Source organism: Cervus elaphus, chromosome 30 (genome assembly GCF_910594005.1).
Source record: "Cervus elaphus chromosome 30, mCerEla1.1, whole genome shotgun sequence".
NCBI classification, from domain to species: Eukaryota; Metazoa; Chordata; class Mammalia; order Artiodactyla; family Cervidae; genus Cervus; species Cervus elaphus.
The window spans coordinates 23,114,066-23,140,759 of record NC_057844.1 but is presented as its reverse complement, the minus strand read 5'-3'; the positions used below and the strand labels follow the sequence as shown (position 1 = coordinate 23,140,759).

The 26,694-nt window shown below is 40.6% G+C and overlaps 1 long non-coding RNA gene across 2 annotated transcripts in view; it reads left to right on the top strand.

Annotated features, from left to right (window-relative positions):
- The window catches only part of LOC122687030, a 132,257-nt gene extending 105,932 nt beyond the window's left edge, over positions 1-26,325 (top strand). Inside the window, exons 5-7 of one of the 2 annotated variants that reach the window (XR_006338992.1) lie at positions 7,585-7,760; positions 16,332-16,506; positions 26,271-26,325. This is a non-coding gene — a long non-coding RNA (uncharacterized LOC122687030). Of the gene's footprint in view, positions 1-7,584; positions 7,761-16,331; positions 16,507-16,797; positions 16,924-26,270 lie in introns of those variants that run through there. The other variant, XR_006338993.1, reaches the window with a different exon arrangement.
- The last annotated feature ends 369 nt before the right edge of the window (positions 26,326-26,694 follow it).

Sequence of the window (26,694 nt, the reverse complement as noted above, 5' to 3'; positions counted from 1 at the left end):
GCAGATTCTTTACCATCTGAGCCACAAGGGAAGCCTAGTGGCTATTTGGCCCTTTATCAACAAATATTTATAGAGTGATTACCAAGTTTCAGACACTATTCGAAGCCCTGGGGAAGCAGAAGTGAACAAAAGAGGAGAAAGATCATAGCTTCATGAAACTTATGTTGCAGTAGGGGTTACAAAGGTGAAAATGACATAGTATCTCAAACATTATATGGAGATAAACAAGCACACAAAAAATAAAGGAAACATATTTAATCTTACAGTACAGGACCTTGAAAAGTACAGTAGTCAGTGCAATAGCTGGCACCCAGGGACTGGCATCAAGGGAACAGGCAAGAAGAGTTACAGACTGGAGAAGGGAGAGGAGGTGGGAGATGGTAGAGCTGAAGGGTCATCAGCAGTGGGAGATGGAGGTTACGCTGCAATTTCACTCATGCCTGACATTGATGAAATGCACGTTTGCATCTTTGAAAGTTTGCAGCTTGAAGGTTCATATGGAGGGGACTTACTGTAATTCAACTCCATTCTGACATTCTCTAACCTGGAGATAATGTCAGATTTCACAGATCTAAGGCTCAGTCCAACTGTAAGGCTGCCTGCCCCCTGCTCCACCACACCCGCTTCAGATGTCAATCACAAGTTCAATTTGTCACCTGTGCTTCTGATTCATTGGCTACAGGTCAGAGGTTTCCATGAATGACACCCTCATTGGGTTTGATTAATTTGCTAGAGTGGCTCATAGAACTGTACTTGTATCCGTCTGCTATCATTTGTTCTTATTTTGTACCACTGCCATTTTTTGTGTTTGTTTTTTATGTGTTATCTGTATGAAAAGTGTTATAAACCTATTACATACAGTGCTATATAGCTGATTGTATTAGTTGGGCACCTAGGCTAACTTTGTTGAAGCTAATAAACAAATTGGACTTATGAACATGCTCTTGGAACAGAACTTATCTGTGTGTAGGGGCTTACTATTAGGACAACCAGCTGGTGTCAGAGAACTGCTTGATGGTGTGGAAAACCCTCCACACCTTGCAATCAGCAATTTGAATTTCAGTAGTCCATTGATGGTGCTGTCAACTGCTGATCAGTTATTCTATTTGGAATCACGTTGTCATGCTCTGGTTTCAACAATCCTCCACTTGTGGGGCTTTGCTTACAATTTTGTCAATCTCTTCTTTGACTTCATGTGGACTCTTTTTTTAACTCACTTTCTAATGTGAAAGTGACGTAAAGTTGCTCAGTCGTGTCTGACTCTTTGCAACACCATGGATTGTAGCCTATCAGGCTTCTCCATCCATGGATTTTCCAGGCAAGAGTACTGAACTTCCTAATGTAAATAACCCTAAATCTCTGTTTTCAGCTCTCTCCCAGGTTTGCATTGCATGCTCTCAAATGGTGGCTTTATTCATTTCCAAGACTTAAACTTCAAATCTATCCCTGAATTGATTCCTCGGTTCCATGTGTAATTTTCATTACTGTAATCTTTTCAATATTTGAGCTATGATGTAATAAGCACCACATTGCTGAGTAACCCAGAGAAAGTCACACCTCTGACACAATCTCTCATTTATGAGATGAAAAAGTTTATCTTTCTGGTTTCACATGTATGTTGTCAGTCAAGGTTCTTGGCTGGAAAAGGAAATTTGAGCAGAGAGTAAATTGTTAGAGGCTATTTGTGAGCTTTAGAATTGGTAGTAAGGCTGGGGAGATGGACTTGAGGACTGGAATAGGACACCTCTAGGAGTTTCCATGCGGAGAAGGAAATGGCAACCCACTCGAGTATTCTTGCCTGGAGAATCCCAGGGACAGAGGAGCCTGGTGGGCTGCCGTCTATGGGGTCGCACAGGGTCGGACACGACTGAAGCGACTTAGCAGCAGCAGCAGCAGGAGTTTACAGATCAGTCCAACTAAAGGAAAAGCCTCCAGACATTGCAGCCATGACCTTGGACACTGTGACTTCCACCGCCATGACTGTGCCCCACATGAGATGAACTAACTCTACCTGGTCACCACCTGAGTATCACACACAGTATTCAGTCTCCAGTTGGCACTGTTGACTGATCCTGGGTCACATTGCCCATGCCCTGGGAGCAGGCAGAGGAAAGATCTAGCTGACCCAGTACACAAAGATTTCCACCACACTAGAATGGGGATTGGATGTGGGACAGCAAACCCCTCTCCCAGTAAGAAATGTTTACCCTAGATTTCTCCCAGCTACCTCAAACACGAAACATTGAAAGCAGGACACTGTCTGTTACCCAGGCAACTTGTGCCTGAAACATCTACCTCACATCCTCAGGATAAGGAATCTTGCTTCACAAGGCATTATTTTCATAGTTGTTTGATCTTATTCAGTTGTTGCTGGTCAGATTGCTACATTTTAATCAGTTCTTTCTTTTCTTTTCCAGCTCTGGCACATAGATTTTGTTAGGAAGTCATTAATGAAGGAATGATTTAGGGACTCAAAGCAACACAAAGCAAATCTCAAGGCAGAGTTTTATTGATCCAGGCCAAAATAATCTTGACTTGAATTCTTGCCCTTTAATGTGATTTTTTCTTGACTGTTTCTCCCTTGTGATTTTCAATGAGCTTCAATTACCAAGTAATGCTTTCTCAACCCCTGGAACACGAACGACAGACCGCAGAACCTGGTGACGCAGGGCTTGCCTTCTTTTAGAAAAGGAGAGCGTATGGAGGCAATGCTTCTTCTGGTTTTTTCTCCTTTTACTGTGAAGCAGATCACCACATTCTCAACACTTAGAGTAAACATCATCTTTTGAAAGTATATTTCATTCAAATATTTTAACATTTTCATATGTTGATGACAGAAGTAGTAGTGTAGTGTTAGCCGCTCAGTCGTGTCCAACTCTTTGCGGCCCTGTGGACTGTAGCCCACCAGGCTCCTCTGTCCATGGAACTCTCCAGGCAAGAATACTGGAGTGGGTTGCCATTCCTTTCTTCCGGGGACCTTCCCAACCCAGGGATTGAGCCTGGGTCTCCTGCATTGCAGGCAAATGCTTTACCATCTGAGCCAGCAGAAGCTATGAGCTGATGAGGGAAACATCACAATAAATTAAGCCTGATTGGTACCTATGGAAGTCTACAGATGAAGAGGAAGTGAAGCTGTGTCCTTGTTCCAAGAAACATACTTTCCTTTGCTTTTTTAATTTTTAAAACATTTTTTAAAAATTGAAGTGTAGTTAGTTTTGGAGAAGGAAATGACAACCCACTCCAGTATTCTTATGTGGAAAATCCCATGGACAGAGGAGCCTGGCGGGCTACAGTTCATGGGGTTGCAAAGAGTTGGACACAACTAAGCAACTGAGCATGCACATGCATAGTTTACAATAAAAAATATTTGCTGAGTCAATTTCTGGTAATTTCATGAAAAGTATAGTTTTTTCAAGACAGGGAAGTTGAAGACAGTCAGTACAACCCAGATATAAGACATGAATATTTCCAACAAATCTCTGATTTAAAAATCACAATTATAGGCTTGGTTTTCACAATGTCATTAAATAAGGGCTGTTGACACATGTTTATTCTATATAGAGTATATGTGCTTCTCCTAAATATAATTAACTTGAGATTTAAAAAGAGACATATTTTCCTTTGCTTTTGATTGTGAGATGAGACTCAGAATGTCCCCAGCATTCATGAAACAATAAAGGAGATAACATGATGTTATTTGAACATCTATAAATATCCACAGAGGATAATAAATGCCTTCACTACCTCTAAGCCCACATATTATGTTGAATTTTCAGTGTCTAGTAGTTATCCCTGATGCACTTTTTAGGGTTTTAAAACTTGGGATCTGATTATACACGCCTGGGCTCTTCACTGAATTGCCTATTTGGAAAAGCAAACCACCCACCATATTTAAAATTAGAACCTACCTCTACCACCTAGGCATTCCTAAACTGCTGACCCAGCTCTGGTTTTCTTTTTTTTCTATAGCAACTTATAGCCTTCTAAAATACTATATGAAGCAACTTTATGTTGTTTATTGCTTATTTTCTAGCTTTTTCTGTTAAAGATTAAGCTCTGTGAGGACAGGAGACTTTATCTGTTTGATTCATCTATGTCTTAATAATTCCATACAGTAACTGGGCATATTCTAGGCATGTAATTAACATCTATAGAATGAATGAACCGTGTCTACATGGCATTGAGTCTAGCTGTCATGCCTGAGGCTTGTGTCTCTGATGTGTCTCTTTATTATGCCCAATTCCAGATCTGTAGTCCTTCCCCCCCTTAAAAATCTGCTTTTCCAAAGGATTGAAAACTCACTCATAGCAAGATTTGAAAGACTCCTCACAGTTTAAAGCACTCCTATTTCCTGTAGTAACTGCATTTTAAGAAGGATCATACTTATCAAATCAAAGTGATACAATTTTTCTTGAGACTTTTTTTGTTCAGAGCAGTTTTAAGTTCACAGCAAAAAATGAGAGGAAGGTACAGAGATTTCTTATATGCCTCCTCTGCTCACACATGGATAACCTCCCTCATTGTCAGCATCCTTCACCAGAATGATACATTTGTTATAACTAATGAACCTTCACTGATACTTCATTATCACCTGAAGCTCACAGATTACATTAGGGTTCACTCTTGGTGTTGTAAGTTCTATGGGTTTGGATAAATGTATAATAACATGCATCCATCATTATGGTATCATTTGGAAGAGTTTCACTGTCCTAAAAATACTCTGTGCTCTATCTGGCCACTCCTCACCCTCCACAACCTCCGGCAATTACTGATCTTTTTCCTGTATCTGTAGTTTTTGCCTTTCGCAGTATGTCAAATAATTGGAATCATACACTGTGTAGCCTTTTCAGATTGGCTTCTTTACTTCAGTTCAGTTCAGTTCAGTCGCTCAGTCGTGTCCGACTCTTTGTGACCCCATGAACCGCAGCACGCCAGGCCTCCCTGTCTATCACCAACTCCCAGAGTTTACTCAAACCCATGTCCATCGAGTCGGTGATGCCATCCAACCATCTCATCCTCTGTCGTCCCCTTCTCCTCCTGCCCCCAATCCCTCCCAGCATCAGGGTCTTTTCCAATGAGTCAACTCTTCGCATGAGGTGGCCAAAGTATTGGAGTTTCAGCTTCAGCATCAGCCCTTCCAGTGAACACCCAGGACTGATCTCCTTTAGGATGGACTGGTTGGATCTCCTTGCAGTCCAAGGGACTCTCAAGAGTCTTCTCCAACAACACAGTTCAAAAGCATCAAATCTTCAGTGCTCAGCTTTCTCCATAGTCCAACTCTCACATCCATACATGACCACTGGAAAAACCATAGCCTTGACCAGATGGATCTTTGTTGGCAAAGTAATGTATCTGCTTTTTAATATGCTATCTAGGTTGGTCATAACTTTCCTTCCAAAGAGTAAGCATCTTTACTTCTTTACTTAGTAATATGCATTTACGTTTCTTCCATGTCTTTTCATGGCTTGATAGCTCATTTCTTTTTAGTGCTGAATAATATTTCATTGCCTGGATGTACCACAGTTTATTTATTCATTTACCTACTGAAGGGCATCTTGATCGCTTCTTAGTTTTGGCAGCTATGAATCAAACTGCTATAAACATCCATGTGCAGCTTCTGTGTGGACATAAGTTTTCAGCTTCTTTGGGCAAATACCAAGTAGCACAACTGCTGGATCAATGGTAATAGAATATTTAGTTTTCTAGGAAACCACCAATGTGGCCTCCAAAATGGCAGTACCATTTTGCATTCCCACCAGTGATGTATGAGAATCTCAGTTGCCCTCATCTTCACCAGCATTTGATGTTGTAGGAATACAATTTTAATCACAAAATTTTTACCACACCTTTTTAATGTGCATGGCTTATGTAGTCTATCAGGGGTAACTTTGGTTTGAAGAGGAAGAGACTCTTGGATCATTACATAGAATTCCTAATTTATGCATTTGTTGTGAACAGAGAGTTGTGCCCTTTTTTTCAAGATTTTACTGAAAACTATGTGCTATGTAGAAACAAAATGAGTGTAAATCACAGTCTAATCACAAGATGCTTGGTATTTTCACCCACTGCTCTAGAAGACCTGGCTTCACCATCTTAATGTGCATTGCTTTAGTTTTACTTTTTAAAAAAGAAATCTATAAATCATCACCACCATCATCACCATCACCATCATCCCCAGCATCATCACCATCACCATCATCACCATCACCAGCATCATCACCATCACCAGCGTCACCATCACCAGCGTCATCACCATCACCAGAGTCATCACCATCACCAGCGTCATCACCATCACCAGAGTCATCACCATCACCAGCGTCATCCCCATCACCATCATCAGCATCATTACCACCATCTCATCAGCACCATCCTTATCAACACTGTTGTCATCATCACCATCCCTCTCACCATCACCACATCCCATGAAGTTTGATATTACATTATTTTCAATTTCTTAACCAAACAGTAAAACTGTAGTGTTTTGAAGGTCATAACCGGAAACCACAACTCTGGAACCGAGTCAATAAATGATCTATAGTTGTTTTGATTCACCTAATTAAAAATATCTTTTCAAGATCTCTCTTCTTTTCTTCTTGCCAACTTATACTATTCTGCAGGCTCTTAGCCTCAAGCAGAGATTCTTTGGGGCAACCTGGTTTCTTGCAACCATTTGGCCTTGTCTACTGAAGGGGAATTAGGAAGAATGTGACTGGCTGGGCCCCTGATGCGGAGGAAAGCAGGGGGGCTGAGGGAAACATGATATGACTGCACTATTGTTTTCTAGGCTAATCTCATTATAAATTTTAAGAAGAAGTTTAGTCATTTGAGATGTCTCTTCTACCTTTACACTTGATTTATTGTTTGACTGGTCATTAGAAGTTAAAAATCTTTTTTTCTCATGATTTTGAAGTCATTTATTCTTTGTTTTCTATCCCTGTATTTGACCTGTTTTCCTTTTCTTTCGTTTCTTTTCTCTTTCTCTCTCTCTCTCTCTCTCTCTTTGGCCATTCCTTGGGGCACGCAGGATCTTAGTTCTCCAACTAGGGATGGAACCTATGTTCGCTATGGTAAAGTCAGAGACTTAACCACTGGATGGCCCTGGAAGTCCTTTTCTTTCTTTTAAATCTCGAAGCTTTTAGATAATTTTTTTCATCTTTAGTGGGCTGGAATTCCTAATTAATGAGTCTTTATGTAGGTGTCTTTTCAAAACAAAGCTCTTTTGGCAACACATTTGAAGAGCCCTTTCAAAACTAGAGTCCTGAATCCTTCAGTTTGCGAAATTTTTCTTTCATAATTTTTAATGAAATTTACCATAAAGTGACTGGGCAGAGATTAAAGCTGTTAGCTGAGGAACTCCCAAAATGTCAGCATGTAGCTGAAGTCTTTGTTCTGGATCATTCAGTGTCTCAAGAGATGAATCTTCATTTTTTACTCATAGGCTGAACTATTCAGACTGGCTATTGATTTTCTGTCTGAGCCCAGAGACGGATAGGGGTATCATCATTCAAATTGCAGGCTTTTGTTTTCTCTCTAGCCATACCTGCAGTCCTGGAGCCCTGATCTTATCTTATTAATGTTTTCCAGGAGGAACCCTCTGGTCTCCTGTAGAGGTAATCACCTGGCTGTGGGTGGGACAGCACACCTGAGTCTCACTGGCTGGCTGTTGACTTCAATAAGCCCTGTTTCTGGGTCTGTACTTCATCTCTACCTTCACTCGTGATTCCGAGCCTTTCTGAGCTCTGCCTGCAAATTGATATATCGTAAGTATTTAGCTCGAAGCTCAAAGCTTCGAAGCTTCCTCCCTTCTACTAGGTCAGGTACCACTCCTTCATGGTTCTCTGTGTTCCAAAAATTTACTAAGATCTTTCATGTGCTCTACCATTTTCTTTGACCTTGTGAAATAAATTTTTTTTTCACTATCCTGTTAATGGGGTTCAGAAGAGAATTCAAATTAAGAGACGATCTGCCATGCTTAACTAGAACTCCTATCAGCACTTTTCAAAATGCTCCCTCTTGAAAACCCAGGACTCTACTTCAGTCCTGCTGGCTGGAGAGAGGGGGAAGTTGGCGAGGCAATGAATCTCTGGTGATTTCCAACCAGCTTAGTGCTGGTTCATCAGTGTTATACCCTGAGTTCCAGGCAAGGTGTCTTTGAACAAAAAGTTCTGCGAGGAAAAGTTTTTTTGGAGATTGCAAGTGTAGAAGTAATCTTTAATGCAAATTTCTGATGTTCATATTTGAGGACTATATAATTCACTTATTCATTCAATAAACAGGTATTGTGCTTCTGTTCTATGCCAGACATCAAGCTAGGCACTGATTTTCCTCCTACTTGATATAAACAGATTTAATAATGCTGCTTTGTATAAATACATATTCTGTGGAACCACACATCTCACCTATTAGAATCATGACATGGATTAAAACAAATTCAGGCTCATCTGTCCATGGACTTTTCTGGGCACAAAGACTGGAGTGGGTAGTCACTCCCTTCTCCAGTGGATCTTCTCAACCCAGGGATTGAACTTGGGTCTCCTGCCTTGCAGGCAGATTTTTTACCACCAGGGAAACCCAAAAGCAAATTCAAGTGATTCAGAATTATTGTTATCCCATTTGAAGAGCAGAATATCAGCATATTTGATAAACCTGCTTGTTCAAACCTGCTTCTTCTTCTTCTGGTTCCAAAACTGGGACCAGAACTATGTTATTACTTAGGGGTGGAAGGTCATGAGAAGAGTATGTTTTCTCTCTTTAAAACTTTGCCTCTAATTTGTATTCATGTAAGACAAATTGATTTAGTTTTATCCAGTTAAAATGATCAGCCCCTGGATCATTTGGAAACTGATTTTGCTTTAAGTTATGTATTATTTCAATTTTGGATGAAAAAGACAATTTTTGTTTTTCATTATTTTTTATTTTTATTGAAATATAGTTGATTTACTATGTTGTGTTAATTTCAGATATACAGCAAAGTGATTCAATTGTACATACATCCATATATATATATATATATATATATATACACATACACATATATACATATACATATATACACATATGTATAGGGCTTCCCTGGTGGCTCAGATGATAAAAAATCTCCATGCAGTGCAGGATACCTGGGTTTGATCCCCTGGTCAGGAAGATGCCCCAAAGAAGGGAATGGCTACCCACTCCAGTATTCTTGTCTGAAGAAGTCCATGAACAGAGGAGCCTGGCAGGCTACAGTCTGTGGGGTCGCAAAGAGTTGAATGCAAACTGAGTGACTAATACTTTCACTTTTCACAATTCAACCTATGACACTTAGGATCCTGGATGTCATTCCTGACACTTCACTCTGTTTCCTCTGTGCATCCAATCCATAGCCGAATCCAGTATGTTCAACCTGTTCTACCTTGAATATGCTTGGGGCCCAGCTATTTCTTTCCATCCTTACCCCCACATTTTCATTCTTTCTCTTGGACCATGATAGTAATTTCTTCACTGATCCGCTTCCACTCTAGTCTCTCCTAATCCATCTCCCCCCGGTAGTAGCCAGAGATCATCCAAAAGTACATATTTGATTATATCTCTCCTATTCTTACAACATTCCACAGCTTCCCCCTCGGCCTAGAGGTAAACGTAGAACTCCTTCATGTGGCCTGCACTCAATTGGCTCCAGCCCCGTCTCTCCAATTTTTCTCCCAGTGCTCTGAGCTTGGCCAAACAGGAACTTCTTTCAGTTCCTTGATTGCACCATGCTCTTGCCTTTAGGCTTTGGACATGCCGTTCCCAGTCTGAAATACCCCTCAGCCCTACTCCCCAGACACTGACTCATGCTTTAAACCTCGACTTTAATGTCGACTAGCTTCAGGAAGGCTAGATCACTGTAATAGGCTGGATGGTGGCCCTCAAACAGATATGTTCATGCCTTCCTCCCTGGAACCCTTCACTATAATCTTGTTTGGAACAAAGGGCTTTGTAGGTGTAACTAAGTTAAAGTTCATGGCTGTATCCCCAACACATAGCCCAGTGCCTGCAGTACATCATAGGCTCTAATAGTCAATATTAACAATGTTAACAACAATAACTTTTCTTGGGAACTTCCCTGGTGGTCCAGTGGTTAAGATTTCACTTTCCAATGCAGGGGTGTGGGTTTGATCCCTGGTCGAGGAGCTAAGATCACACAAATCTCTCAGCCAAAAAATTAAAATATCAAACAGAAGCAATATTGTAACGAGTTCAATAAAGACTTTAAAAATGATCCACATAAAAAAATTCTGAAAAAAAAAACCCTTTTCTTGAATAAATACATGAATAACTTAGTCCATATTTCATTCTAGGTGCTATCCAAGCAGTACATACAGATTTAGAAAAAATCAGAGGTCTGGCACCTGTGAACGCTCCGTAGATCTGACCTCCCAAGTATCTTAAGGAATCTGCAGTCTTCCTCGTAGACAAAATGCTCACATCTGGCAGGATACTTTAGAAACCCCCCCAAGTAACACCACTTCCTCCAAAATGAAAATAAATACATTCTGATTTGATTTTACAAATATTTTAAGGGCTCCTCTTAGCAAAATATTTGTTGAAATGTAATTTTTGTGTTATGCCACATTAGTTATTTAAAACTGTGTTTGAAGGAGTGACCTCATTCTTAACCTAGAAAATTCCATAGTGTAACTGGAGAAAAGGAGAATTCCGGGTTTCTTCTTATATGCAAAAAATCAGAAATAATATGAGAAGATATATGTTACTAAAGACTAAAAGAAAACTAACAATGACAGGAAGGAATAATACTAAGCAAATTCACAGGTTCCATGTCTGTTTACATCCCATTCTTTGAGCTTGACGTCATAACCGGTGGTACTTCCTTGAATGTCCAACTGCTTTTCCTTTCAGAAACGGCTCCTTCCCAAATTCCTGGTGAGCAATAAATCCCATGACCCCATCTCTTCTGCCTTGGGAGGGGCTGATGAGAGTACTTCTTATTCCTAAGTATGAAATTTGTTCAACGGTGAGCATGCATTTCAAGTTAGATCTGTCAGATTGATTTTCAGGGATTGCTGTGAATTGCATGAGAAAGAGGTGATTTTATTATTTTCTTTTTCTTCTGAGATGGCTGGTTCTAGGGAGAGTGCAATCTAAGCTTCTCATGGCCATCGTAGCTAGCATGTGGTGACCGCCTGTCTGAAAAGGAAGCCAACTCATATGAAAGCAAAGGCAAGAAATGGGATGAAAGAGACAGAATCTTGATGGAGTTTTTCTAACCTGGGACCCATGAGTGCCTGGCACTGTTTTGATGTTGTTTGGTCGCTAAGTTGTATCTGACTCTCTTGTGACCCCATGGACTGTAGCCCTCCAGGCTCCTCTGTCCATGGGACTTCTCAGGCAAAAATACTGGAGTGGGTTGGCATTTCCTTCTTCAGGGGATCTTCCCAAACCAGGGTTTGAACCTGAGTCTTCTGTGTCTTCTGCATTGGCAGACTAAATCTTTACCACTGTTTCACCAGGGAAGCCCAGGACTTGGTTTACCCTTAGATTATTCCTATCTCTAGATAGTGATACAAGCTATGAAGGGATCTGGGTGATAAGATAGGGAGAGGAGAGATGAAGAGGAATGTGACAGACATGGCTTAGTTACTTAGTGTTAGTTGCTCAGTTGTGTCTGACTCTTTGTGACCCTATGGACTGTCGCCTGACAGGCTCCTCCCTCCATGGGATTCTCCAGGCAAGAATATGGGAGTGGGTTGCCATTTCCTCCTCCAGGGGATCTTCCTGTCCCAGGGACTGAACCCGGGTCTCCTGCACTGCTGGCAGATTCTTTACCATCTGAACCATGAGGGAAGGCCCACAGAGATGGCTAGATGTTCTTAAAAAATTAACTCTTCCTGGAACTTCCCTGGTGGCCCAGTGGTTCAGACTCTTCACTTTCAAGGTAGAAGGTGCAGGTTCGATCCCTGCTTGGAAATTTAAGATTCTACATGTAGGCGTGGCCAAAAAAATAAATAAATAAAATTTTAAACAAACAAAAAAACTTCCTACTGCTTCCAGTTCCATGTTGTAGAGTTGTCTCTGGGCAGTGTCTGTCCAGTAGGCACTACATTTCCTAGATAAGGACATGTGACTTGTTTTTGCAAAGGAGTGAGGATGAGAATCAAGTGTGTCCCTTTATTTTCTATGAATAGACTATTACATCTTTTTGATATTCCATGTAAATCACCCTGTTAACGTGTTAAAACTAAGCCACACAACTATATTGAGATGTGCTTGACACAGAACATCATGTAAATTTAATGAAGTGTGTCCATTTAGAGCCAAGGCAGGGCAGACTTGGGTTTGCCTTTTCTCCTCTCTCTTGCCCTCTTTTGTGGGTTTCAGGGCATTTTTATTTAAGATCAATAGACAAGGGAGGAGATTCCTGAAAATGAGTCTTTAAAAAATGCAAAGAAATTTAAGACTGAACTAGCAAGAAAGAGGCATTTAAAAACATTCTCAGTGCTGAAATGCTTGTGTTCTTTTTGAACTAACAGAAATAATCGAACCTGGTTAATAGTGATGAGGGTTAAATGACCCTCCCAACCATGTCCCTCTGACCTGAATACCAAGCACCAAAACATTACTCTCCTGGTCTGGAAGCTCCCTCGCTCACTGCCCAAGCATTTGGTTTTGGTCACTTCTCAAGCCCTCAGTTTCATCATATAGATCATCGCTTCCTTCCAGCCCTACAGCCCGAATTCCATCATCTCCCTTGCTTCACTGGAGCTCTTGTAACCACCTGCCTATCACTCACTAAAAGACGTTTCAGCCTATAGTTTAAGTTGGAGCCAAAGAGTGAAATGGTCAGGCCTATGTTTCAAAACTTAATCCCATTTATTTCCCAACAAAGCCAATTCTGTTTGGCTTATGCTGTTCTGCTATTTTTATCCTTTCTTCCCAGTGTGGGCAAGTTTGAAATTGAAGCTGAAATGGGACATAGATGCTATAAATGTATCCAAGAGGCTCAATGGCTATTTGAACTTTCAGCGAAGAATTAACCAGCTAGCCACAAAAAGAGAGGAAATGTTTCCATTGTTTTAAGATGACAATAATCCTATTGTTTTGATTTGGAAACTGGAGGTTTGAAGAAAGCTTCCAGAGTCTAAATAGACTCTGAGGATGTATCCTCACACGGCCGCCGCCAGAGGCTAACTGGCTCTGTAAATGCCAGACTCCTGGGATAGTCGTTAAGCCTTATGAAACGACAAATTATGGGTCCCCTGGAGCCAGAAGAACTTTTTTCTTTCATATTATCCACATGATCACCTATTCCAGATGCATCCCTAGAAGTCATGCATGCTTGAGAAATGCGCTGTCTTCACTGAGTCAGTCGTTGGTCATTGGGTTATTATTAAAAGACAGATAGTCTTTCAGTAATAACAGGCTTCCCTGATGGCTCAACAGGTAAAGAAGATGTCTGCGATGCAGGAGACACAGGAGAGATGTGTTTGATCCCTAGGTCAGGAAGATCCCCTGAAGGAGGAAATGGCTACCCACTCCAGTATTCTTGCCTGGGAAATCCCATAGACAAAGGAGGCTGGTAGGCTACAATCCATGGGGTGACAGAGTTGGACATGACTTAGCATGCACACACAGTCCACTGGAATGCCATGTCTTGACACCAATATGCTTTTCCTGGGCTCTTTGGATAAGTGACTGTCCCTTTTGATTGTATGGTCCTTGTAGACATGCTCTGATCTAGTTTGGATTAGCAGTGGGGTGAGAGAGGAGTGGTACATGGGATTTGTTTGGGGAACAACAGATTGAAGAGGCAGAAATTCCCTGGCGGTCCAGTGGTTAGGACTCTGTGCTTTCATTGCTGGGGGCCCAGGTTCTATCCCTGATCCGGAAACTAAGATCCTACAAGTCAAATGGCTCCAGGGGGTGGGGGGTAGGGGAGGAGAAAAAGCAGAAGTGCCCTGAAGAAGGACATGGGGATGAGAGAGGAAGGAAAAATGGAGGAAAGGAGTAGGGAGGGGAGATTAGTCCAAAGGCCACCCAGCTGGAGTGATGGTGCCATATTGGAGGAATAGCTATTAATATATTGGCTGTAAGGAGCTGGAAGGCGGCCCACATGAAAACTATGGCTAAATACATTTGGAGCATCCATGCTTTCATTATTAAAGACAATAAACATGTATTGAGTTGTCCACTATATGCCAAAGTTCAGACGGGAAGCCACATCTTATAGAAGAAGGCCATTATTTTACCTCGGTATTGCAAGTGTTTCGTGATAATTTTCATGATTGCTGACACTAATGTGCACATTTTGCAGATGAGGAAATATGAACCACTGAGAGGTTCAGTGATTGCCTAAGGTCACAAAACAAATGACTGGCTGCTTAGTGATTAGGAGACAGACTTTAAATTTCAAATGTATTGCCTCTGGCTAGATAACAACTAAGGTTTAATTGATCTAACATGACTTTTTAAAAAAATAATTTTCTTCTAAGAGACATAAGATTGGCTTTATCAGCAAGTATAAACCTTATAGTGCTTGCCCTTTTCTGGGACTATTCCCTTGGGGTGTGGAGCCCAAAACATTAAATGCTAATTACTCATTTGATCATTTCTAAAAAGTTATTATCAGATGATGTCCTTGATGCACAAAAAGCTTTTTGCCTCTTTAGTGTGCTTTTGCAAATCGGGGCAAGAGCAGTGATGCTGTGGCATCCAGGATTTCTTCATAAACATCAGCCATTTGTGTCTGTCATCTTGTCTCTGAGACTACACTTTAGCACTTTTAAGTGATCGTAAAAGTGGACTCCAGAGAGTCCATATGAGAGAATGGAGCTACAAGAATCCCAACTAATATGAGAAAGAAGAGAATATGAATCAAGGAATTCCTTAAGAGGAACCAAATGATTCAAACTCAAAGTATAGGAACTGTTGTTCAGCTGCTAAGTCGTGTCTGATTCTTTGCATTGCCATGGACCGCAGCACACCAGACTTACCTGTCCTTCAGCATCTCCTGGAGTCTGCTCAAATTCATGTCCACTGAGTCGGAAATGGCTTCAGTCCAATTATACTGCAGAAAGAGCCAGCCAACAGAGGTATAGAGAAGTGAGAAGAGATTGAGTGAAAGGGTGAAGGTTTGCAAGTTGTCAGAGATGCAGCAAATTGTCAGTCTGATGTTTGGTCATTGGATAAAGAATGTGAATCCTCTCCACCCTTCGGAGCATTATCCTGCCTGCTTTAAACCTCAAGGGTAAAGACCATCTTGTCCTATTCGATAAATGGTGATGGAAGCTGGTCTCTCTTGGTTGCTCTTTAGTCGCAATGACACTTCCCTTGATTTATGTGCCCTTCCAGAGGGACAGAACCTGACATCCTGTTTGTTGTCACAAACAGCGATAAATTGTAAATCAGGTGACAGCCATACTCTTCTATTTAAAGGACATCCTCCTTAAAAAAAAACAAACAAATAGATTTTTCTGCCTATTGTCCTGGTTTTATCATCTTTGAAAACAACTGTTTGAAGCGTGAATGTTTTCCCCAGCAAATGGGCCAGACCTCAAGCCAAATGCCGCATTGTCCTCCTTGGCCGGAACATACTAAAGAGCAGAGAGTTTGTGCCATTAGAAACTGGTTCAAGTCAAACAGGAGTTTGAAAATTGCCTTCGCATGAGCCAGAGTCACCAATTCCTTATAGGCAATAAGAAATAGAGAATTCTTATTCAATGGTCAAGGGCCAAATATGGCTTCTAGGGTCCAGAACCTTGGAAGTGTTAAGCTTAGCTTCCTCTCTGCTGTTTTTCTGAGACAGATGTCCATTGCTTTTAAGAATTATTTTTTTTTTAAGTCTAGGACCCGAATGTATTATTGCCTACCTGCTTGATTTTGCATTTTGGGGCCCTTTTTAGCCAATGCTGATATACTGTATATTATATATTGTATATATTGTATTACAATATAGTATAGTGTATACAATATATACAATATACTGTATATTGACAAGGGGACCAGATGGGAGAGTTGGTCCAGTCTTTATGTCTACTTATATCTGATCATTTTTAGGTAAATATGACCCATGTAAAAATTCCCCATGCTGATGTGAAGAAGAGGTGTAAGTAGTACAAAGAATCCTGACTGGAAAGGTGAAACTGCCTGTGGAATCCCACTGGAAGTTCACATTCAACAAGACATCATAAAGGCGTATTGCGTCTTATTGAGTCGAGCACATTCCATCTTGTCATGAACATATCTTTGAAAGTCTATCCTGTCAGGTCGGCCTTGCACCCTTATGAAGAATCTGCAGAATGGATAGTGTTGGCTCAGTCATGGTTGAGAATTACTAATTTTTTTCTTTGTTGCAGTGACCTCAGTCATGTCTGCTGGGATGAGAATCAGCAGGTTCTATTGGGGCAGAATAATCCTGGACGCATCAGAAGGGATCAGAGAGATAACATTGGAGGAGTTGTGTTTTCTGCTTGAGAAAGTGCTGTGAAAAAGTGCCTGTCTGCTCATGACCACGTCTTTTGTCAATAAGAGGTAATCTGTTAAATGTCTGCTTTTTCACATAAGCCAGTCTTCTGGAATTCAAGGAAGAAGTAGATAGAAACGTGCTCTTCTTGATAGAAAAGTGCTCTTCTTGTAGTTTAAGACTAAATAATTCAGACATTTGAAAGTGATCATTTATTTTCATATTTTTCCTTGGACAATTCTGGACTCTTTAAATAATAATTCCTTCCTATATCTTCCTTCTCATTTTCATCTTTAGTCTGCTTCCACCAACTCCCTTGCTACTGCATAATCCCGTAACATTCATTCTTCTCATCTCAGGAAATGTGAGGTTTAGGCAAAGATGGTGAGATGGAGCTCAAAGCTGCAGAAGAGAAGGAAGGCTGGTGCTTCCTAATGAGTGTCAATCAAACCATGTCCATCTGTGGCCAGATGGTGGAGGATGGCATGCGGGGCTTGGAAAGAAAACATCTCCATATTTTTGTAAGTTTGTTTTGGCCTTCCCGGGTGGCTCAGTCAGTAAAGAATCTGCCGGCAAGCAGGAGACCCGGGTTTGATCCCTGGTTCGAGATGATCCCCTGGAGAAGGGACTGGTTGCCTATTCCAGTATTTTTGTCCGGAGAATTCTGTGGACAAAGGAGCCTGGTGGGCTACCGTCCAAGGGGTCGCAAAGAGTTGGACACAACTGAATAAGCACACACAGCACACAATGTGTTTTCTCAGTATAGACTCTTGAAAAATTAACTTTGACTGTATTGAAACTAGGAGAAATGCGATTTGCCCACACTCTTTTGAGAATAGTTATAGGGCCTACTGTCAGATGAGGGGTAGGTAGCATCAAGACAGCCAGCCCTAAATAGGAAGGGAATCAGGAGAACCAGTGGGATGGGTGTGGGTGGCAGCGATGGGAGAAAGGAAGCAGAAAGCCAGGATGGACTCAAACAGACACAGGTGGACATGCCACCTTCTTTTCTGAGTCTTTGAATGCAGGCTCTTTCCAATGGTGGTACCTTTTCTTCTTCCCCAACTTCCCCAACATGGGGTCTCAAAGAGTCAGAGATGACTTAGCAACTAAACCACCACCACCACCACTTCTACTGTCTGCTAATATTTAAGAAAGAGGCCTCCAAGGGATGAAATGCAGCCTTGTGTGCCATCCCACCTTTGGGACACACAGGAAGGTGATCTCGGAAACCCTGATGTCAGGCTCTTTGCACATTTTCTCTTGGGATGGTCAGATTTCAAGTGAAGAAGATTTTTTTCCTGTGTAGGGTATGAGCCTGTCTGCCAGTATCCTGTAAACTGAGTGCTTATACAGAATTTATGGTCCTAATATTCAATGGCCAAGTGGACTTTGACTTGACCATCTATTTTCAATAGGCATCCCCATCTCCTACTGTCTGTTCTCCCTTATCCCAGAGATCATTCATCCTGTCCTGAGAACAAATCTCTGAGCTTCCACCATGGTGTGAAAATACCGAGGCCAAGCTCTGCTAAGTGAGAACAGTGCGGGCAATTTGACAGTCTCAGTGTTTCTCATATAGACTTTCAAATAACCACTCTTGTTTTCAGCTCTGCTGTCATTCCCAATGTATAATTACCTAGTGCTGCCAATTTCTAATTATTAGAGGGGTTCCACAGTGCAAATCATGTTCAGCTTTTACCACTGGTGAGTTTAGTATTCATTTAATTCCTGCAGTGTCACTTATCTTTCATCCTTTTGCTTTCTAGCTTTCACAATTCTCTTGCCATTTCTTTCTCTCTTGCTCTTTGACCTTGTTGATGCATGCCTTAATTTTTTTCTTTTACTTTGATTTTATTGAGGGTTTCAGGAGAGTGAGCAGTTATTCAACCTATTATATATAACCACAAGTCCTCTTGTGATCTCTAAAAGTAGTTTTCTCAGGAGCAAAAGCACAAGAGTAGGGTTGTCATGTACAGTTGCACAGTTTGTATACTGCACAACTCTAAGGGAAACTATTCCTGTCATATGTTTTGACAAATGTCTGGCAAATCACAGTAAAGTGTCTTGTTCTGTAAAAATAAGTATAACATAGCAATTGTTTAATAGATAGAAATAAGGGGATTTAGTCTAATAAATAATAATGAATTTATTCTAATAAATAATCAGGAAGGGATTACTTTTTCTAAATTCATGCAAAAGAGACATGTGCTAATGACTATTCTGAGCAAGGGATTTGAGCTGAGACTTCTGAATTTAAAGATGTTTCTGAGTCTTCTGGTTTAAGTTGGCCCAGACTGCCTTCCAAAAATGGGCTGAGCAGAGTCTGAGACTGCCAAGCAAACAGGGAGTTTCAACAGGTGGCCTCGCAGTAGTCTGATCAGGATTTTTAAAACGTCTTCTGTGAGGGAAATAACCGAAATTTTCTAGCCAACATGGTGAAATAAAATCTTCCAAATTGGTAATAGTCATAGACAAAATTGTATTTAAAAATAAAATCAGCAGCAGATTTCTGGTTGAAAGTCAGTTGGCTTAGAGAGCCTGACAGGACCTCTCCTAACTTCCTACTCAAATAACCATAAAGACAGCAAAAAGAATGAACATTTGTGCAAAACCCAAACTCACAGCCAACCTATTGCCAGAATCTTGGAAAAAAGTTTCCCAATAATGAGGTCTCTGGGGTGGACCTAGACATCAAAATCAATGCCCTAGTTATGCATTGCCAGCTGAAATGGAACTCAACTGACTGCTTCAGATGAGGGAGGGAGAACTATGGGGCCTGGCTCAGAGATCCAAGGTGCATATAAAAGCCCAAGTTCAGTTCAGTTGCTCAGTTGTGTCCGACTCTTTACGACCCCATGGACTGCAGTACTCCAGGCTTCCCTGTCCATCAACAACTCCTGGAACTTACTCAAACTCATGTCCATTGAGTCAGTGATGCCATCCAACCATCTCATCCTCTGTCGTCCCCTTCTCCTCCTGCCTTCAATCTTTCCCAGCATCAGGGAGTCAGTTTCAAATGAGTCAGTTCTTTACATCAGGTGGCCAAAGTATTGGAGTTTCAGCTTCAGCATCAGTCCTTCCAATGACTATTCAAGATTGATTTCCTTTAGGATGAACTGGTTGGATCTCCTTGCAGTCCAAGGGACTCTCAAGAGTCTTCTCCAATACCACAGTTCAAAAGCATCAATTCTTTGGCACTCAACTTTCTTTATAGTCCAACTCTCACATCCATACATGACTACTGGAAAAACCAAAGCTTTGACCAGATGGACCTTTGTTGGCAAAGTAATGTCTCTGCTTTTTAATATACTGTTTAGGTTGGTCATAACTTTTTATCCAAGGAGCAAGCATCTTTTAATTTCATGGCTGCAGTCACCATCTGCTGTGATTTTGGAGCCCCCCCCAAAATAAAGTCTGTCACTGTTTACATTGTTTCCCCATCTATTTGCTATGAAGCCCAATCAGGGATCCATATAAAAGCCCCAAACTGTGGGGCCCAGCTCAGTAATCCAAGGTCCATATAAAAGCCCAAACTATCCTCCAATTGCATGGATAGCTCTTTTGAGTTTACTAGACTGATGCACCTGACCCCATTAGTAATTTTCTTTCTTTGGAGATTTACTTGGAGATGTTAACCCCTTAGAAAATACATAGCAGGAAGTGTATCTGGAGAGAGATGAGAAGAGAAAAGGCTGGAGAAGGCCTAGGAGAAGTGTGTTGCATTCTGGGAGTTTAAATCCCAACAAATAAAGAGTTAGTGATGAGACCAGACACTGGAAGGGCATGCTGGGATTCATTTTTAGGATAAGGAGCCAGGCATTGGGTGTAAGAGAATGCCTTGGTCCACAACAATGATGCTGGGAGATAGTGGGCCAGTCACTGAAAATTAGGCAAGAAATTGTGCACCTGAACTCGCCCTCTGTCGTAAATCATTTCCAATTGTAAATGAACAACGCATGAGGTCAAGGGCAAGTCCTGGTCCTTGTCTGCTGGGGACACTAACCTCTAGGACAAGCAACTGGGAAAACTGCAATAGTACAAGGAGCATGTGAGGAAAATACTATAGAGCAATAAAGTAGAAACTTAGAGAAAGTCTTTTGAAATATCACAAAATGATTTCCTGGGTGTTTGGTAAACTTGGTATCATGATTTCAAGTTTCACACACACTGTTACCATACCAGTAAGAAAGAGAAAACAGTATATATATATATATATATATATATATATTTTTTTTAAACGGAAAACACACAGTTGTTGCCACACCAAAAACTGTACATCCCTGTGGACCAGAGGTGAAGTAGAAATTAGAAAACAGGTGGGAACTGCTTAAACCCTCATACTAGAACCAACAGAGGCACATGGAGCATTGATTCCCATAGAATATGTGTCAGCAGCCCAAAGCCAGCCCACTGCTGAAACCGGGGTTTAACGTGGGGCACCTCAACTCTAAAAGGAAGTGGAAAAACTTACCTTTGCTGCCAATAACCTTGACATGCATAAATCTGCTCATACAGACTGCACAGAGGGAGCAAATATAACTGGAAAACCAGGACCTGGGCCAGCCACTGCTACAGGCTCTGGGGCTTGATCTGTGATGCACTCCAATCTTACGATGGAAGGAACCCAAGCACCAGTCCAGAACCTGGTTCTGGTTATGCTGCTAGATGTGTGTATGTGATGTGTGTGTGTGTGAGAGAGAGAGGGAATGAGATCAAATAACAGAGAAATATGAACAATAAAAACAACTAGAGAATAAACTCGAAGAAATGCAAATAATAGAGCAATATGAAGATGACTTACTGTAAAGTTCTTTTGAACTGTGTCTAAGAAAGTATAGCTCATAAAGTCACCAAATCCTTCTAAACCCAGCTCCACATTTTAGCTGTGTGACTTTGTGCAAGTCACTTGACCTTGTTGAGTCTTGGTTACCTCATCCAAAAATGGGGATTAAAATAGTACCTATTTCATTGAATTACTGGGACTATTAGTTATGACAGTGTCTAGCATAGATCAAACTAAAATGCAATGATGGAAGTCAAATATTCATTAAAAACGGTAAAAAGGAAAAAAATCAGAATCAGTAACAGAAAATCTGAAGAATAACATAGAAGATAAACTTGAGAAGTTCTCCCAAAGTTTCTAAGAAAATGAGAAGAGATTTAAAAATAATGATAGAAAATAAAATAAGCATAGAGGACATAGAAAAACATTCTGACATTTAATATAAGCATTCTGACATTTAAAATAAGGATAAAAATTTTTGAATTACTGTCGATAACCTTGGATTCACAATATATAAATCTGTATGAAAAGATAGTTTGCCTTCTTTTCAAGGATCCATGAAATACATCGCTTGATTATACTAAGACACATTGTGTTATGCAAAGCCATAGGTTTTCAAGAGATTCTTTGGGTTACCTTGGTCAAAACCAAGGGCCCCTAATTACAGGTAGGTTTCTAGGCCCTCAGTTCTCCGTTCAACTAAAAGTGTTCTGCTTTTCATTTTTTTACATGTTGGGGCTTCAATGAAGGTTTAATTTTTTAAGTGTTGCATTGGTTAAAAAGTAACAAAAGGTTGAAAATTGCAGCCCTGAAAGTTTAATAAATTTCTAGGAGTTGAAATAGGGTATATAAATCCAATTCTCAAACTATCAGAAAAGTGACACCAGAAATTAATAACAAAACCGAACAAACCATCCTGGCTGCTTGGACCTTAAAATTACTATTCTAATTCATTATTGACTCAAGGAAAGGGAAAGGGAAAGTCACTCAGTCGTGTCTGACTCGGCAACGCCATGGGCTACAGAGTCCATGGGATTCTCCAGGCCAGAATACTGGAGTGGGTAGCTTTTCCCTTCTCCAGGGGATCTTCCCAACCCAGGGATTGAACCCAGGTCTCCCGTATGCAGGCAGATTCTTTACCAGCTGAGCCACAAGGGAAGCCCATTATGACTCAAAGAGATAATCAAACTATGATTATAGCCTGTATGAAACTATGACATAGTGCAACCTATAAGATGTGAGGAAAACAATAATCAGGGCATAATCACAACCTCATAGTTCCATTATAAAGTAAAAATTAAAAAAAAATAGGCACTTTGTTCTCCTATTTGAAAATTTTAAAAAATTTGCTCAAAGAAAAAGGGAATTTTAGAGATAAAAGTGAAAAATAAATGAAAACAAGAATAACAAATATAATCAATACACTTAAGAGCTGAATCATGAGTTAAATAAAAAGAGATAATGAATTAGAGAAGTCTCTGGCAATTATAATTTTTAAAAGGAGGAAAAAAATTCATTTAATAGTGAGTACATTGTCATGCTTAGTCACTCAGTCACGTACAACTCTTTGGGACCCCATGGACTGTAGCCCACCAGGCTCCTCTGTCCATGGGGATTCTCCAGGCAAGAATACTTGAGTGGGTTTCCATGTCCTCCTCCATGGGATCTTTCAAGCCCAGGTCTCCCACAATGTAGGTGGATTCTTTACCATCTGAGCCACTACGGAAGCCCAAGGATATTGGAGTGGGTAGCCTATCCTTTCTCCAGGGGAGCTTCCTGGCCCAGGAATCAAACCAGGGTCTCCTGCATTGCAGGGGGGTTCTTTACCAGCTGAGCTACCAGGGAAGCCCTTTAATAATGAGTAGTAATGAGGTAATAATAAGTAATAATGTGTAGTAATGAGGGTTATAATTCCAGGCCCAAAATAGATCATAATTTTATTAGAGAATTTGTATACTCTGGGCAGGGAATCGATCCCTGCCACATGAATCGATCCCATATATTAGGAAAGAAATTTGATATATGAATCAAAATTCTTTAAAATTTGCTGACTTTTGGACCCAGAAATTTGTTTCCAGTCATAAGTTTGATAAAATTACTATAGAGGTGAACCAGAAATTATTTAAAATAGATATTCTTTTTTGCATTATCCAAAAGGACTTCCCTGGTGTCTCAGATGGTAAAGCGTCTGCCTACAATGCGGAGACCTGGGTTCGATTCCTGGGTGGGGAAGATCCCATGGAGAAGGAAATGGCAACCCACTCCAGTACTCTTGCCTGGAGAATCCCATGGTTGGAAGAGCTTGGTGGGCTACAGTCCATGGGGTTGCAAAGAGTCAGACAAAACTGAGTGACTTCACTTCCACTTTTCAAAAGAACATAACATGAGAAATTTCATAAATGTTCAACCATATTAAATAAGATATGGTACATTTATTCAGTGCAATGCCATGTAACCATTAAAAAATTGTAGAATATTTGACACATTTATTTCACTTGGTGAAGTGAAAAAGGCAAGCTTCAAAACATCAGTCCAGGCTTTGGGGGTGGATTAAATGATTTCATTCATTTATGTCATGCCATCAATGGAAAAGACATTTAACATGTGTTAGTTTTCTCTCCCACACAGGATTATTTTGAGAGCTAGTTGTATATAATGTAGCTGCTCCAAGCCTGGCATGTGGTTATGATCCATCATGTAGACTGCTGTCCGTGTTGAGGAGAGTTAAGGCGTAACTCTAGCACACACAAGCATTTTTGTCCCAGGATGCAGTGAGCTAAAATATGGTTTCTGATGTGCTGAGGAAATGACAATGTGATCAAGAACATGTGTGTGTTAACCCTTTACCTACTGCTCTCTCTAAACACATGTTTAGCACTGAATGTCTTGCTGATAATTAGAAAAGGGCATGAAAACTAGACATCACTCTAGAATCCAGCCACTATTTCTGAGTCTGCCCATGAGCCAAGCTCTCTGTGTATATGTCTCATCTGACTCTAGCATGCATTCAGAGAGACCCTGGCCAATCTTACCAGTTGCCACATCCATTAGAAGACAAAAACTCCCTTTGTGATTGTTCTCATTAAGCTTGGTGTATTTTACCAAGAGCTTTAATAAAATTCTCTTTGTTGGAAGTCTGCAAACATTATAGTTGATTTTAATTTTTATAATGTGTTATGTTGAGTTGGAACTGGACTCAGTCTTCCTTGAAGCGATAGTTTCACTGAAATATGCAAAACATGAGCTGACCCTTTCTTTTGCCTTGACATGGTCAAGGTGATGGATTCCTATCACGTGTGTCCAACAGAGGTTCTAACAGGAAGCTGTGCAAGTCTTTGCAGTGTACCTTGACATTAATGACTGTTATTTACTCCCGCATCAGCCCTGCATAAAATATCATCTGTGCAAAGTGTAATGGAATAACCTGCCAAGGTTTCTCTCCTCCTACAACTGGGATTTTTTAGAACTCTCATTGTAGGAACATGTGGGTACATGCCCTTCACTTTAGGTACATGACTTTACTATGTGGCTTGCTGGGTAGGACTTCTTTATCCTCCCGTCCTTTAATAGTTCCGATAATCCCAAGCATTATTTTGTGTCTATTTCAAGCCTTCAGTTATCCTCCTATTTTGTGTCTGTTGAGTGTATCTTTATTCCTCATTTGTCTCCAGTTATCTTATTCCAATATCGGGCAAGACACAGTTGTTGCTATCTAAGGGCCTTTGGAGTCATTTGTTTTTTTGGTAGCACACATACAAGCTTATTTCCTTTCTTGGAATTGGGAAGTCATGTGGTATCAACTCATTAAATTGGAATTGTTTCAGGGATCTGGTTTATGGGTGTATAATAAGGTCAGGTTCTAGGGCCTGTGGGCAAATGTGACCTCTTTGTAGAAGGAGGACTGCTGTGGTGTGAGAAGCAGAGTTCTGACGATGCTCAGAAGGTTTCCTGGTCACCTAAATAATCTTACAAAACAACATTTTAATGACTTAAGTGTAAATAGATTAGACACATATGGATTCAATTTCCCTTCAAATACACATGACTTGGTAAAATCCAGAGCTTGGGGCAAAACGTGTTTTGGTTTATAAAAACCCAAACATTGGAAAATAAAACTGGAACGTTTATCTAGCCCCAAATACGATGGGGTCAGCTTATTCCTTACCGCCAATTTACAACTTGTTCCAGGAAAGCAAAGCATGCCCCAACTATTCTTGTCTTATGTGATGACATACTCTTAAAAGAAGATATTTTCTTATTTTAAGATTTTTTTTTATTTTAATGTTTTTTCTTCAAGAAAAATCTTTGAAGAAAACCTTATCAAGCCTCCCAAATGTAGGGTATCATTTGCTCTATCTAATGCATCTCTGATGTCTTTTCTCTTTGTGTGGTTCCATCTTTGGGTCTTCACATTTGCTTATTTTGGATTATTGATGAGCATATTTGTAGCTCCTGGGGGAAAACTCTTTTCTTAACAGCGATAATCAATCATTTAAATATATATTTGTAACTTTTCAAAGACTCAACTATCTCTGAAAATAAAAAGTACTTTGAACCACAGTATAAAATTGTTCGAGCTTCTCTAAACCTACTGGGCCTGCAAGCTCACCTCATTTTCCTGCAGTGCCTCCTGAGTTTTTGTTCCAAGAGGGGGAGTGCAATGGATCATCCTGTCTTTTTAAGGTGATGGGTAAGAAAAGCAGTGAATGTGTAGCCAGTGAAGACAGTGGGTGTTTAAGACTTGCCCACCAACCAGAGAGGTGATTCATTATACCCAGTACAGTGTGTGTGCATGTGTGTGTGTGTGTGTGTGTGTGTGTTTGGTGGGGGTGGTGATTTGTCCCTAATTCCCCAAATAACCAAACAAGAGCTCTGAGCGGGAAAATGTGACGCATCAGTAAGTCAAGTCAAACTGTTGTTGATGGACCCTGTCTTCAGCCTGTTATAACCATTTATACTGGGCATTGTGCATTCTGACTGTTAGAAATATTTACATCTACTTGTGTTTTGAGGTTTGTCTTTTTTTTTCTTTTTATTAATGCAAAGCTCCAATACTTTGGCCACCTGATGCAAAGAGCCGATTCATTGGAGAAGACCCTGATGCTGGGAAAGATTGAAGGCAGGAGGAGAAGGGGACGACAAGGATGAGATGGTTAGATGGCATCACCGACTCCACGGATGTGAGTTTGAGCAAACTCCAGGAGGTGGTGAGGGACAGGGAAGCCTGGTGTGCTGCAGTCCATTGGGTCGCAAAGAGTTGGACACGACTGAGCTACTGAACAACAACAATACCAGTGCCGCAATTTGGAATACAAACTAGAAATAAAAAAGCACACATTTATAACAATGAAAATTCTTCAAAATGAATGCTTCTGTGTTGACATGTTGATGTAGTCAGCATTGCCACAGATAAATAAAATCAGTTGATGACTGAAACTGTTAGTCAATAATATGGCACCCTCCCTTACTG